The sequence below is a fragment of the Antedon mediterranea genome, chromosome 7 (assembly GCF_964355755.1).
Source record: "Antedon mediterranea chromosome 7, ecAntMedi1.1, whole genome shotgun sequence".
Classification (NCBI taxonomy): Eukaryota; Metazoa; Echinodermata; class Crinoidea; order Comatulida; family Antedonidae; genus Antedon; species Antedon mediterranea.
Genome location: NC_092676.1, coordinates 3,514,679 through 3,531,640, shown reverse-complemented (window position 1 = coordinate 3,531,640; position 16,962 = coordinate 3,514,679). Strand labels below are relative to the sequence as shown.

The 16,962-nt window shown below is 33.7% G+C and overlaps 1 long non-coding RNA gene across 1 annotated transcript; it reads left to right on the top strand.

The window, feature by feature from the left end:
• The first annotated feature begins 13,905 nt into the window (after positions 1 to 13,905).
• On the top strand, positions 13,906 to 15,219 carry LOC140055008 (uncharacterized). Its single transcript, XR_011846600.1, has 3 exons — positions 13,906 to 14,094; positions 14,414 to 14,570; positions 14,696 to 15,219. It is a non-coding gene; the product is annotated as an uncharacterized lncRNA (long non-coding RNA).
• Positions 15,220 to 16,962: the final 1,743 nt, after the last annotated feature.

The window sequence follows — 16,962 nt, the reverse complement described above, 5'->3', positions numbered from 1 at the left end:
TTGAGATTTACGCAAATATTCCTATAAATTATATTCCTTTTTCCGACGATTCAAAGACACCAGTAATAATGTTTTAGAAATTAAATCATGTTTGCTTGATGTTCACGTATGCTGTAAATGGTACTCAATTTATAAACACTTCAATCAAACATTATGTCCAGTATTAAACAACTTCCTATATGGTTAGATCCTGTATTCGTAGTTAAACATTACACGTTGGCACTTTATTTATTACAACTTTATTTTGTTGTTATATAAGTTGAAATGATCTACTTCAGAACCAGTGATAAACTTGATTACTGCAGAAATAAAATATCAGGAAATAGCGCCACTGAATATTCAACATTAATGATGTAATACTTTAAAAATACTTTCCTAATACATTGTCATTTTTCTTCCAGAGGGCGTGATATACGTTTATCAGTCGGGGGCGTGGTTAGTGAGAATTTAATTGTAAATGCCGAGTAGTTCGTGACTTTGATTGGTTAAAACACTCTGCATAACTTTATCTTTCCTGTCGTATCAAATGTTAAATAAAGATATTTACTATTCTTACATTTCGTGATACTTTGGTTGTTGTACTCTTTTTTAGGTGGGGGGGGGGGGGAAGGGTTTTTTGTTTGTGTAACAATTCATTTGATAAAGTACAAAGTGAGTGTATAAAATAAACGTTTATTTTAGGTCTATGCTATGAGTACTATATTTAATAGAATGTTGTGGCACTATGTTTAGGACCAAAAACTAAAATTTGTACATTCCCGAAAGCCGAAGACATCCCTTCAATTCTAACTTTAATTCATAGCTTAGAAATTTACCAAAAAATGAACCAGAATATGATTAAGCCTCGTGATTGGCTGATTACCCAAATCAGCAAACTAATTAACTACCCGATTCTCAGTGCAGTATCTCTACATACGACATTGTGTATCATAGGAACATTCCGAATTAAACAGTGGTGTCTGTATTATGTATAAGGTTATAGGTTAATGGTTAGGTTATGGTCTATGATATACTAGGAGATACATGTGATTCACATGTGATACTGTATTATGGAATATTCAGTTGAAGTAATTTGAAAACGCCGCTGTTCTGTTGAATAATATAAATCCTGTAAAAGGTTGAACGTCGCCGTCTTCCGTGTGAACGAACCTATACACTGAGCATTGTACCGAAAGGCAAGTCAAATCTAAAGTAAAATAAATTAATTGTTTCACTTTAATGTTTTCCTTTCATGTTGAAGGTTGTTTTTATAATCAATTATATTTGAATATTTAAGTTTCAATGTTTAGTACACATTCTGCAAAATGTGCATCAACATTTGACTTTTTACATACAGTACGCCTATCTTTCCGTTTTTACTGGCTTCCTCATGTGACAATCGTTCTTCACCGTAGCTGCACCTATGTTTCCACATAATCATACTCATTTGTACTGTCTGTTTTAGTGGTCATCGTTTTCATTGCTGACGTCACGCAGTTATATGTATTTCCGCTGTCTGTTTTATATTTCTCGATGGTTGATGTTTATACAAATGTTATAAAATAATGCTCGTGCAATATTTTATTAATATATATTGTAGAAAAATGTACTTTTGTCAACTACACTACACAGTTTATCATGAGGAAGCATTCAACATTTTTTTAGTATTGTATACCGCCCCCTATAAGACTGAAACTGTGAAATAAAATTTTGTATGTAAAGAGCAAACGTTCTTGTCCCACCAGGAACGATTTGGGTGGGAGGTCAATCAATGACAACAAGAGATTTAATGTTTTTTATTAAATATATTATATATTATTTTTTGTTTACACAAATTGACTGACTGGGCTCGTGTTCTATAGAACACGTGTCACTAGTATATATATATTCTTTTATTGTTGAACTTTTTTTAAACTAAAATAACATGTTAATGATGTTTAATAGATTCAGTTTGTTGATTGATGATGTTCTACTTTGATCATAAATAGAGTCAACAAGCTAATGTTCACCTCTTGTTGGCCAATTAACTCCTTTATCATTAAAACGTAGAAACTTATAAACAGCCTTTTTTTTATTTTATTTGATGTTTTTTCTGAATACAGTTTTTACGAATGCGTCTTAAAGAAACATTACACATATCGCATAATTATATTAATTCATTTATTTGTCCAAAAACATACGATCAATTATACAAATAGCCAAAAGGCTGAAACCGTAACATTTTACATTAAAAAGGATAACAAAGAAAATATATGCATATAATGTAAAAATGTATAAAATGTATAGACAATTAGATATAAAAACAGTAAACGACATTAATATAAAACTCTCTTTTCTGGTTAATGTTCATCTCAGAGTTGATTATTTCTAATATAATATTTTTTTATTTACTTCCTTAAACAAAATTAAATATTTCAAGATATCAACATATATATTTAGCCTACTTTTCTATTTCTCTTACCATGGCACTATCATGGCTCATACTAGTCTTAGAATACGTAAAAGAATAAGTCACACCCCTGTACGTGTTGGGGACAATAATAACAGATAACAATTTCACATAATAAAAGCCTTAATAGATTAAACATTCATAAACAAGTCTTTGTGATAATATGCGTTAGTGCACTTTTCATTGTTGGCTTTTGCATGAATATTCTGTACGGTTGGTTATGTTTTTCTTCTTCTATTTCTTAGCACACTTCGCTGCTTTTCTGCGTACCGATGCATTTTCGTATACCTCGTTTGTATCACGTACTTCAAGTTTACTCGCATGCACATTGGTGACGTCATCTTCGCGATTATCTGAAATGGTTTTTCCATCTCTTCTTGATCTCTGTGATAATTTAACACTTTCGGACTTGGTCTTTAAGTTATCAGAAGTCGAGATACCTTTGGGACAATGTAATTTACTGTTTTCGTACTCAGTTTCTTTATCATTGGTTCTAGTATTTATGGAAATATAAGTTTGTGACATTGAAACATCATTGTACTTGGATGCAGCAGGCATATTAGTTGTTAGTGGCTTCCTCTGATGACATTCGACATCGGCGTTGTCATCAACAAGTTCAATGTATTCTGCAGAGCCTTCTTTTTCTGCGGAGCCTATGCCTGATGTTTCCACATAATCATACTCATTTTCACTGTCTGTTTCATCGTTTTGATCGTCTGCTGATGTTACATCGTCATATTCATTTTCTGTTCTGTGGATGTCTGCTGATACCACATAATCATAGTTGTGTCGTTCAGTTGCCTTCTCGGCACTGTGGGTGTCTGTTGTTGCCGCATAGTCATACTCGTTTTTGCTCTCTCTTTCAACTGTCATTTCTTCTGATGCAACATAATCATACTTATCTTTTTCTGTTAATTGGTCGTGTGGCGGTACGTCAGGGTCTTCGTAAACAATCTCCCAGTTTCCATGTGTGTCTGACATTGCAGGTTCATCATATATAGCCCCATCGGTCACCAACGTTTCGCACAGAGGGCCATCTACGCGCGTTTTAATAATAATTTCTTGATCAGTGTTGCCATGCATTGGTTCTTTCAATGGTACATTTTCAGGTTTTGTCTTTTTGTCATGTTTCTTACGCCTTTTATGTAAAATGTAAATTACAATTGCTGTTATCAAAATCACAATAACTCTTGCAACTACGCCAATGACAATAATCAATGTTTGTGGCTCGTTGTCTGTGACATTGATTGCTGATAGTGGGTCTGTAACAGTAGACCTACCGTGTGGTGTGCGTGAACATGCAGTTGTACTTTGCGTATTTTCTGTAACATTTATTGTATGTCTCGCTGTACTGCTATTACGACCATCACGACTAATGGTACAAGTAACTTTTTTGTCACTGGTACTTCGTACATCCTTCGCAGTAAGCACACTAGCTATTGCATATCTATTTTTATCTGTCGACGATCCTACAGGTTTGTCATTCCACGTCCATACATACTTATAATAATCAGGATTACCTTTCCCTGAACAGGTAAGGTTAAAGCTATCACCAACCTGAAGTGGACCTGGTGGTGATTGTCCAATCTCTGTATCTATGTTCAATATTAGCGGAATAGTTTCACAAGTTCCTATTACATGATTTGAGATGAAAGCTTTACAAGTAAACACAGCTCCATAGTCTTCAGCAGTCAAAATCCTTGATTTTGAAAGACTATTTTGTGTTGTTGCTGAAGTAATTACATTTCCGTCTTTATACCATAGTAAATCAATAGAATATAGAAGATAAGATGAAGTATAAGAACATGTTATCCTTGTTCCTATTTCACCATTATCATATTCTGGACTACACGCTAATACTCCTAGCGCTACATCAGTAGTTTTAGAAGAACTGTATACACCATCACCTTCGGAGATACGACACAAGCATGTTCCTACATCATAAAAATCAACATTTAAAATGGAAAGCCTTGAAAATGTTGCACCTTTTGTGAAAGTGTATTTTGATGTTGATTTTGTAATTAATTGACCCCTTCTAAGAACAGGATGGTATCTCCATGAAATATCATGGTTTTCATTCAATTCAGGTGTCCATTCACACGCTATCGTTGCTGTTTGTCCTTCAGCAACGAGAACCGGTTGTGGATGTTTTGTAAAAGTATAAGATTGTGCACAACAGCAGTGAAATACACTATACAATATAATCAGGTACTTGTACAACAGCAATGTACAATATTGATGATGAGCCATTACACTTCGACGGTTAAGTTCCGGGATCGATTTACTTACTTATCAAATTCAAGATTATACGAATAATAAATGTCTAGAATTGTATACCAAATTGAAAGATACTGTATTCCTTAATATTGTATAAATAATTGCTGTACACGTTGGTACAAGTAATACTATGTAACACTCAGTCGTTCTGATTATTGGGTACTGTATTGTAGCGTACTCCTGCTAAAGTGATATTAGCATCAACTACGTAACCTGTATCAAGTTATTTTAACGTATTCCATTCTGTAGGCAAAACTAGTAATAATGCATACCGCCCCCTATAGAGTAACTTAGAACTAAAACGTTGGATCATTCCTGTTTCTTGTTTTCTTTTTATGTAAGTTGCCGTCTGCTGCCACACACGGCAGAAATACCTGATAAATGCTGACAAGAATAAGAATTACACAATTCTGAACATTAACACTGCATTGTCAAATACAGTAATTTAAACATACTATTGATTTAAATATATGTAGAAAGATATTGTTTTTTAATGAAAAGATACAATTACTGATTAAATGTCTGTCTTCTCTTAGAGAGCGTGGTTTACGAATTGATTTTCTAAACTAAAGAACAAGATTTGGCTGCAGAAGTAGACCTCTAGGTGTAATGACAGTAAATGTGTAACGCCCCAAACCCCGCATTGGCCCCTCCTTTGTTTTGTAAGCATTGGACACTTAGTTTGACTAGATTAACGTAAGGCTACAATTAGATGGAAACATATATATACATAGATTTATGTTTAGTTTGTTTCTGGATATCTAAATTTCCCCCCTCACCCTCTATACCAGGCGGAGTTTGCGTCTATTTCAGATATTACATCGTTTGCATATAATTCGGGTGTTCATTTACACGATGACGTAGGTGTTTGTCTTTTCGCAACGATAACTCATTTCGGTGGTTTTTAACAAGTGTATAATAATTAAATATAATCAAGCATTTGTAAAACAACATAGTCCAATGTTGAGGGTGAACTATTAAGCTTTGTAGACAATGAAAGTTTGTATATTCGTACATAATATCATTTAGGAGGGTACTTATATTATAATTCGTTTCCTTAACCAATAATATGTTGATAGATAATTGACTGGAATTAATTTATTCGTTCATTGTACACTTAGAAACATAATGAAAGTGAAAACAAAACACGATACCGGACAACTTGATAAACCAATACATTTTTACAATAGTTTCGTAAAACTTCCTGCCTTCCTAATTCCTGTGTTATTCTTGTCATATTGCTCGTTAATAATCTAGTGTTGTTCTTTTCTTAAGTAATAAAGAGAGGCAAGCCATGATTCAACGTTTCAATCTTTATTTAATCATCGATTCCTGATGATGATCAAATAAGTATAACGTTTATTCATGGCTTTCCTCTCGTTACTTGGGGTCATTTTATACTATGTTATTTAAACATAATCTGTGCATCTATATTCCTTCCTTCCTAATATATAATTTTGTACTAATATTGCGTACATTTTCCCCCTAATGCTTGGTTCTCTCTAGAGACGCAACACAAGGACGTAACGCAACGTAAATGATTTGACCAATCATAAGCAATGTATTATTCGAACTGTCGCTTGTCATTGGTCAATTCGCTTTTTTTTTTTGCGTCTATACAAGCTTAACATGTTTTGCTATAACGGGCTACAGTTTACTCTTTTTTAAATGCATATAACTGTACACTTATTTATTTAGATTTATATTAGACCATGGGGTTGGTAGTGGTTTATATAAAATAACTGTTATAATATTATATAAACATTTATTTGAAAGCATATCCTTTTTAAAACTTAAACTAGATCCATGGTGCGGTCCATTTTGTCCTTCGTGTAATGAGAATTACAATTTACTTGTTTTTCTTCGCAGATGTATCTTGCTATATGTTAAACAAGACCTCTATTGGGATAGTGGTTTCTATACAATGATTGATTTATTTGATTAAGTTTCATACTGTACGCGTCTAACGTTTGCTTTAGATATAAATCAGACAATTTTCGTACACGATTGACTCGTTCATCAGCAAACAACGCCGTGTACGCACCAATGTGACGTCATCGTAGTTCCATTACATGCGTAAAAAATTGATAGTTGCGTACCTTATTTTTTTATGTCTCTCTGATACCTTTAACACGCAGCATACCATTTTCGAATTTGTACTCTTGGTTTTTAGTATCTGTTTGTTGCGATGCAACATCATCGTAATCAGCGGCTGTATTACTTTCTGGTTTTGGTGCGCCATATCTTGGAAACCATCGTCCAATTCAAGGTACTCAGGAGTGGATTCTTCAGTATTGCGTGTGAATGGGTGTATGACATAATCATACTTAGTGTTACTGGCTGTCGAGGTCACGTGTGCGCTAGACGACGTAATGTAATAGTAAACGTGCTCAAGATTATTTGACAGTCGATTTGAAGGAGTTGTGTTTTTCTTTTTTCTTTTTTTGCAAATAAACACATAGGCTTATTATTATTATCAAAGAAACGACGAGTAAAATTGCAACTACGATAATTACAACCGTTAGGATTTCTGTAATAGAACGCGTTACAGTAACAGGTGTTGTGTTTAAACGTGTATTCATTAGGTCTACTGTTGCGGAAACGTCTTCCGAGACTTTATGTGTTGTGAGTTGATGTGTAATTGTTTTTTGCAAACGTGTATCTGGTGTAGTCATTGCTGTTGTTGAAATGTCATCCGGAACATTATGTGTTGTGAGTCTGACCGTAATTGGTTTTTGCGTACGTGTATCTAGTGTCGACTTTAAACGTGTAGTCATTACTGTTGTTGAAATGTCATCCGGGTCATCAGGTATTGTGAGTCTGACCGCCGTAATTGGTTTTTGCGTACGTGTAGGCCTATCTGGTGTCGACATACTTGTAGTTGTACTCGATGTCTGATCCAAAATGTTTATTGTATAGCTCGCTATACTTCTGTAACCACTACTACTAATAGTACAAGAAACCATTTTGCCATTGTCACTGCCTGATACAGTATTCACAATAACCATATTGCCAATTGCAAATCGACTATCTGTCATAGATTCTACTGGGTTGTTATTCCACGTCCATTCGTAATTATAATTTTCAGGATTACCTTTCCCTACGCAGGTAAGATTAAATCTATCACCAACCTGAAGTGGACCTGGTGGTGATTGTTAAATCTCTGCATCTATTGGAAATACTAGTGGAGTAGTTTCACAAGTTCCTGTCGCTTGACTTTGAAATCCGATGGTGGCTTTACAAGTAAATACACCTCCTTCGTCTTCGGCAGTCAGAGCCGTTGATTCTAAATCATTGTTTTGTTGTTGTCCCGAAGTTATTTGTTTTCCGTTGTTATACCATAGTAAATTAATAATATATGAATTATCAGAAGAGGTGAAGGAGCATATCAGCGTTGTTCCTATATCAACAACATTCTCCGGAAAACATATCAATTCTCCTAATACTAGAGAAGCAAATGTAGAAGATGAGACACTGTTGTATGAATCACATTCGAAGATCTCACAAATGTAGTTGCCTACGTCACCAGAGCCAACATTAGAAATGGAAAGACTTGAAGATGTTGCTTCGTTCATTAATGCGTATTTTGTATCTGAAATTTCAATTCGTTTAGGACTATTAACACGATCGTATTTCCATGTTACGAGATGGTTGTTATTCAATGCTGGTGTCCATTCACACGATAGCGTTGTAGTTTGTCCGTCTGCAACGAGAACCGATTGTGGATGTTCTGTAAAATTGTAGTACTGCGTATGACAACAGTGAGATATATGAAATATAATCAGAAACTTTAAGAACAGCAATGTCCAATATTGAGAATGAGCCATTCTTGTGAATGTCAATTCCCAAATATTGCTTTTGATCGGTTTAAAGTAACTTCCTTACCAAAATTGAGATTGTTTAGGACTATTGTAGATTCCAATCATTTACAGTAATGACTACAGTGTAAGAATAGTTGATGTTTTAACGCATTCTTTTGAAAGACATTATTACTAAAGCTTCACGCGATATGATTTCATTTGTGCCCAATACAATATCCAATCATATAGAAATAATTGTTTATCCGATTATAAAGTTATTTTAGAAGATCGTTTCATATGTGTTATTATTATATTGCGTGGTATGTTATCCTGTGATAATACAATGATGCCCCATACAGTGTTTATTTACTTCATTACCTCCGGATTAGGAATTTAGACATTTTTAACAAACCAATCGAAATGAAAATACTTGGATGGTTTAACTTGACACTGTTGTTGTATACTTTACACGCACAGCTTCTTCAGAAATAAGACTAACTGAAATAAATAAATTCTTATTTTCTCAGTTTTATTTTATACCGATTGGTGTAGTAAAGAGATATTTCTAAATTCATTTACTACTATCAAAACAACGGTAATCATACAATCATATTATATAATAGATAAATCATGAATGATTCCACCGAACTTACGAGTTAATGTGAGTATAGCGAGGCATTTAACGAATAGGCAAACTGCCTTAAAATGTGACATGTTTCGAGAAACAATTCTCATCATCAGAAGAACAGAAAACAACGCCTAGAGTACTTATATACCAATAGGATAGGTGGTATGTAAATAAGAAAGTATATAATACTGAACATAGATAGAAATACTGTAACAATATACAATACGCAGTGACCTAGCCTGGGAGAGAAGTGTACATAATAATATGTTTACCTTCCAAGTGACGACAAGACATAGAGAACACTTAGAAACAAGCCTTTATGTTCCGATTTTTCATTTCCGATCTATTTTTGGTCCAACCAGCATTAAGCTCTGTCTACACTATCGAACTAGTTTGACAACAAAAGTGTGATGTGCCCATGGTAGTGGTATGCCCAAATATGGTAGTGATGTGACATCATCATGTCCGTTTATGGGCAATAACTTTTTACATAAAGTTAGATAGTGTGGACAGGGCTTCATATGCTCTTGTTTCCTTGTTAGGGCTTACTGTTTTCGTAACTTGTTTGTTTTGAATAGTTTTTTGCTATGAATAGATGAACAGAAGTGTCTGTGCGACCATTTAATGTCATAAAAAACGAATTAAGTAAAATTTGTCGCCCTTTAATTTCTATTGCCGTTGCTTCCTCGAAGGAGTTAGTTTTAGTCTTTAATTTAGAGTTTACTATCAGTATGGAGAAAGAGAAATTGGTTTGGCTTAACTTGTTACCAGACTGGTACTTTACCGTACAATTGATGAAGCACGAAGGAAAATCTAAATCTTTTGGAATTTAAATCGAAGGCGTTATAAATTGTAGTTTTACTTCAGTATCGAGAAAGATAAGTTGGTTTGGTTTTAACTTGTTACCATTGCAGTACCGGTACATTACCGCAGTGCAATCTTATAGATATTGATGAACCACAAGCTAAAAAAAACATACTTGAACCTTTTGCGTTACTTTGTGTGTTTTTATCTTTGAAATCTAAGTATTTAATTAATATACAATTGGTTTTGTAAATAGAAGATTTAGCAAAAAAAAAGAACGTTAAGAAGTAAATACTCTGTATATTAATGTTTAGTAATTCAGAAAACAAAATAACAAATGAATGTTTATTAATGATGATACTAAAGGTTAAAATTATGATATTAATGAGGAAAAACAGAAAATAATGGTAACAAATTATGTAGGCCCTAATGAAACATTGAATGAATAAATGTGGTGGTGAACCACTAAAGATAACAAAAAAATCTTTGAAATCTAAATTGTAGGCCTATATGAATTTCAAATAAAATGAAAAATGTGCGTCATTTTTTTTAAACAGTAAAGGTTTTTCTACAATATCAAATGTTATGTGACAAAAAAAATGTGAAGGGCCCATATATGGACATGATATACCACTACCATATTTGGGAATATCACCACCATATTTTGGTACATCACATCCTTTTTTGTCAAACTAGTTTGATAGTGTAGACAGAGCTTAAGAGTTAAACGAATTACCACAGGAAAGTAACCATCAATCTCTAACTAATTTTAAACTTTTTCATTTATTTCATTTTTCTTCTTTTTTTTTTGATCATGTAGGAATTGCTGTAATGTTGAATTACTTTTTTCCGGAAGTCCGACTTGTTGAACACTCGGGGAGAATTGTCCGAAGTACCATCAACAGAAAGGGAATTAATGTAACCACCAATCTCTAACCTCATACATTCATGTTAGTGTTTATATAACTCATAACTGTTGCTAATTGTTTCCTGTACTTCCTTGATCTTGTCAGTGTTGTTTCAATCTCCTCATTTCCAAAAATAATTAGTTCAGTTTGCTTCCTCATACAAGAACAAAAAATAACTCACACATTTGGCTTTCATTTGAAAACCCAATAACAACCAATATCAAATACATAATCAATAACTTTAATTTCATAATCAATAATATTAAGCTATCTAATCAATATAAATCAATTATATAATGATAATAACTAAAAATCCAATTTCGAGATTAAAATAAAAAAATACGGTATACTGTAGGCCTACATCAGTTTCTTTAAAATAGAAAATATATTAAGTAACTTATTTATATGCGCAAGGTTAATTAGGCCTACATAACACAAGATTGATTATTTTAAATTAAATACCAAAATAGATAAGCAACCGAATTCAACTACAAAACGTTTATTATTAAGTAAACGGATTTAAAGCTATGATATCTATTTACAATTAGCAAGAAGTGTTCTTTCATTTAAAATAACGTGTATATATATAGTATATATAGTATATAATAGTATATATGCAACCTGCATTTATGTATTCATTTATCATAGAAAATTATCATAGAATATGATGGTACTTTATATCAATATGAAAAACTGTATACAAGTTACAGAAACAACTAGATAGATAATATGATAGTCTGTTATTTTAAATCTGTTTTAATCTTAGACCTACATACACATTGCATAAAACTGTCACAAAACGATTTGACCAAACAGTTACGTCACATATCGAAAATTGATTAATATTGAGTTCTACAATATGTGTTAATGATAAACGTATTAAAAATTGTTACAATGTAAACGGTAAATACGTAACGGTTACGTAACAGTATTACGTTACTTCTTAATATGTACAGTTGCGTAATCAAGCCCGTAGTCTTGTGGTTCAGGGGCTGGGAACGTACCGCTTGTAAACTCTATTTCTGCGTACGTTAAGCCTTCTACGTTTTTCTTAGTAAGATCTTCGTGCGTAATTTCTGGCGTTCTTGTCGTTGGTTTGTTGGGCCTAGAATACAGATCTTCAAGACTTTCTTTAACAGTGTGGGACTTGGTTGGTCCGGTTGGTCTTACTTGTATTATATCCGTATTTTCGGCACTTGTCCTTTTTCTAGGCTTAGCATCACTCATTTCATTAGGTTTCATTGGCTTACCTAAAGAATCATCAGTTTTATCAATGTTTACTGCATTCTGTGGCGTGTCATATTTAATATGGCACCCATTTGTTGACAGGTCAGGTTCTGCGTACATTGTTTCCACATTTTCACACAGGTCATTATCTAATTCAGAACTGTTAATGTTTTGTTCAGTGTTACCGTAGACTGGTTCTTTCAATGGTACATTTTCGGGTTTTGTCTCTTCTTTGTCGTACTGTTTATTGTGCCTTTTCTTTAAAAAGTAAATTGTAAATGCTGTTATCAAACTCACAAGAACTATCGCAACTCCGCCAATGATGAAAATGATTACTATTGTAGAATCAATACCCTGGATATTAGTTTCTGATAGTCTGACTGTAATTGGTGTACCTGGTGTCGACTGTAAACGTGTAGTCACTACTGTTGGGGACTCGTCATGAGGGACGTCGGTTGATAGCTGACGTGTAATTGAGTTGCGCGTACGCGTACCAGATGTCGACTGCAAACGTGTAGTCATTTGCTCTATAATGTTCAGTGTATAGGTTGCTAAACTACTGTTATGACTACTACGACTAATAGTACAAGTAACTATTTTGCCGTTGGCATTGCTTGATACACTCTTCACAGTTAGCACATTATCTATTGCAAATCGACTTCCATTTGGCGATGATCCTACAGGTTTGCCATTCCACGTCCATTCATATTCATAATAATCAGGATTACCTTTCCCTAAGCTGGTAAGGGTAAAGCTATCTCCATCATGAAGTGCACCTGGCGGTGATTGTTCAATCTCTGCATCTATTGTCAATACTAGCGGAGTAGTTTCACAAGTTCCTATCACTTGATTTTGAGATCTAATTGTGGCTTTACAAGTAAATACATCTCTATCGTCTTCAACAGTCAAAGCTCTTGATTTTATAGCATTGTTTTGTGGTACTTTTGATGTAATTTGTTTCCTGTTTTTATACCATAGTAAATCAATATCACGTGAATAATAAGAAGTAAAATAGGAACATGTCATCGTTGTTCCAATCTCACCATTGCTATTCTTTGGATCGCACACTATTTCTCCTATCACCACAGAAGCAAATTCAGACAGACTAAATGAAGCAGCACCTTCCGAGATATCACACCTGTATCTTCCTACATCATTGTAACCAACATTAAAAATGGAAAGATATGAAGATGTTGCTATAGTTGTTAAATTGTACTTTTAAGTTGACCTATCGATTGCTTGCAACCCACCAACATGAGGGTATGCTGACCAGAAAACGACATGGTTTTCATTCAATGCTGGTGTCCATTCACACGATAACGATGCTGTGTTTCCTTGTCCAACAAGAACAGATTTGGGTTGTTTTGTAAAAGTATAGGATTGTGCACAACAACAGTGAAATATACTATACAATACAATCAAGCACTTGAAAAACAGCAATGTACAATGTTGAAGATGAGACATTTTAAACATTGTAGTCAATATTAGATATCATAAGACATAATGTTCGATTGATGTTCCCATGCGTTGTTATAATATGAATAGTAGTGTACTTAAGGCCGGTGCACACCAAACGCGAAGCCGCGAATTTCGCGTTAAAAAGTGACGCACGCGGCAGGCGACGGACACTTCCAGTGTGAACATACAAGCGAACAGTGTACGATAGTCGAATTTCAACTTCAACGCGTTGAAAACGACAGCAGCGAAGGCTTCGCACGCGAATTTTCAAAAGTTGAACCTTGGTCAACTTTTTGAGGCGTCGCGAGCGCGGTTTGCGTTCGTCAACCAATCAGAAGTCAGGAATATCTTTCATCGACGCCACCGACGGCAAAAAAATGGTGGCTGACGAGCGAGGTCTTTATGGAAATACTTACCCTTCTTGTCTTTACGATAAGGGAAGTAAGTCATACACAGACAGAAACATAAGGATTAATGCATGAAGACAATAATTTCAGACAAACATCTGTGTAGAAGAATGCCAGAAAAACTAGGCCTAAAACGCGTCAGAGATCAATTTGTAAAGTGAGTTGGCAAGCCTATTTCTAGCCTAGGCCTAGGCCTACCTAGGTTTAGGCAATACTAGGGCCTAGCTAGGCCTACCTAGCCTAGGCTACATATACCCTAGTAGGCTAGGCCATGTCAAGTAGTACTTATAGGCCTACATAATACTTACTAATCCCTACTAGTCTACTATGAGCTAGGCCTAGCCTACTTATTATTATTAATTAATATTTATAGGCCTAATATTTAGTTGATTTAGTGTTGTAAGGCTAGGATAGGCCTAGTAGTAGTAATATTAATACATAAATACTGTTGTTTTTGTTTCTTTTATGTCAATTAGATGAACATTGATAAATGGGATCCTTCAGGCTATTACCAGCGTTACAAACTCCACCAATGACCAAGCTAGTAGTTTAAGCGGCCAGTATATTATTGCCATGGAATTAAGAGCAATTGCTCCTCAAAAACGTGGACTGGCAATTATGAGGCTGATACAGGTTTGTATAGACTTTTTTCAAATGGGTATGTCAGTTGGTGACATACATAGGCCAGAAAAAATGATTTGAGCAATATGCCTTACTATAGCAATTTATTAATACTTGTTTCATTTTTTTTTTTATAGAAAATGGAAGAGATTAAGGAGAAGTTGGACTGTAACTAGTATTTATTAAGTGGTTATAGAAGGAAAGCTGAACTGAATGTCTTTTTTTAGCAATAGAGAACACATGGAAATATAATATGTATGTTTTGTTATACTCCAATACTAAAAAAATAGTCAAATTGGCAGCCAGCTAATGGAATTTTTTTCATTTTATAAGTGAAAACATAAGTTTTTTGGGTTTTTTTTTCTATGTAAGTGATTAACTTTGTTAAAACTACAAAATGGCCTATTCAAATTTGATTTTAATCATCTTCATTTTTCATGATTCTATGGGACAATACATTTTTAAGTTTAGTGACATTTTTTGGACAAGATATATTGTCTTCCTGAAAATATAATTTAAAACATTTTCGTTGTGTGTAATACAGTATAACACTTTAGGGTTAGTTATTCACTTTTAACAATAATAATATTTCTTCAATTTTCATTTTTTTTGGGATGATACATTTTAAATTTATTATTTTGATATTATTTTGCGAAAGTATTCAGGAGTAGTAAAAAAGAAAATCTGGTTGATATTTAATTATACCTTTAAAAACAATGATTCACTATTTCAATAAGTGTATTTATGTGAAAAAGTCATAAGATAATATACAGTGTAATGATTAATTATTTAATGATACCTTTAAAAACAATGATTCACTATTTACATAAGTGTATTTATGTGAAAAAAAAGTCATAAGATAATATACAGTGTAATTATGAGTTTGGGATATTTATTACATTTAATCAAATGAGAAAAAAACTGTATGTTTTGTCATGAATAATATAATATTTAATAATAATTAGAAAATGAATGTGAAAACTTTACATTAATATATAGGCCTATAGTTTATATTTGAAAGTGACAAACCCATGAAGATTCCCAGTTCGTGTTTATATGAAATGTTTTATATGGTTATAATAACCTCTGTTGAAAGATATTTGTAACACCTCTAATAAATACAGTCAGCAGATCACATGTACGTGTAATCAACATGCAATAAATAAATTTAATTCTTGTAACTGTATTGATATTGGATACATCTTCTTCTGTCCTTGTGATATATACATACAATCATGCACATTTCAAGCTTTGGAAAAGGATAACATTTTCCCACCAAAACCAAACACTGTGATTGGTGTAACCAGGGAAGAGTTAAATTACATTTTAATTTAACTCTTCTCTGGTTAAACTTACGTAGGAAATACTTCAGAGTCATCTTCTCTGATTATTTTAAATGTAGCATTGTATTGGCCAACCCACTATCTCCTAGGCCTAGCAATCGCGACGAATCAGCAGATCGTGACGCGTTTAGTGGGAACCGACAAGAAAAACTAATAGACGCATGACAATTCAACTTTCAAAGCGATCCGTCGAATGACGCGTGACGCATGACGCTTCGCGGCTTCGCGTTTGGTGTGCACAGGCCTTTACGCAGGCGCCTCGATTGACGTCCGAATATTGGAACTTCCTTACCAAATTGAGATTTACGCAAATATTCCTATAAATTATATTCCTTTTTCCGACGATTCAAAGACACCAGTAATAATGTTTTAGAAATTAAATCATGTTTGCTTGATGTTCACGTATGCTGTAAATGGTACTCAATTTATAAACACTTCAATGAAACATTATGTCCAGTATTAAACAACTTCCTATATGGTTAGATCCTGTATTCGTAGTTAAACATTACACGTTGGGACTTTATTTATTACAACTTTATTTTGTTGTTATATAAGTTGGAATGATCTACTTCAGCACCAGTGATAAACTTGATTACTGCAGAAATAAAATATCAGGAAATAGCGCCACTGAATATTCAACATTAATGATGTAATACTTTAAAAATACTTTCCTAATACATTGTCATTTTTCTTCCAGAGGGCGTGATAAACGTTTATCAGTCGGGGGCGTGGTTAGTGAGAATTTAATTGTAAATGCCGAGTAGTTCGTGACTTTGATTGGTTAAAACACTCTGCATAACTTTATTTTTCCTGTCGTATCAAATGTTAAATAAAGATATTTACTATTCTTACATTTCGTGATACTTTGGTTGTTGTACTCTTTTTTAGGTGGGGAGGGGGGGGGAGGGTTTTTTGTTTGTGAAACAATTCATTTGATAAAGTACAAAGTGAGTGTATAAAATAAACGTTTATTTTAGTTCTATGCTATGAGTACTATATTTAATAGAATGTTGTGGCACTATGTTTAGGACCAAAAACTAAAATTTGTACATTCCCGAAAG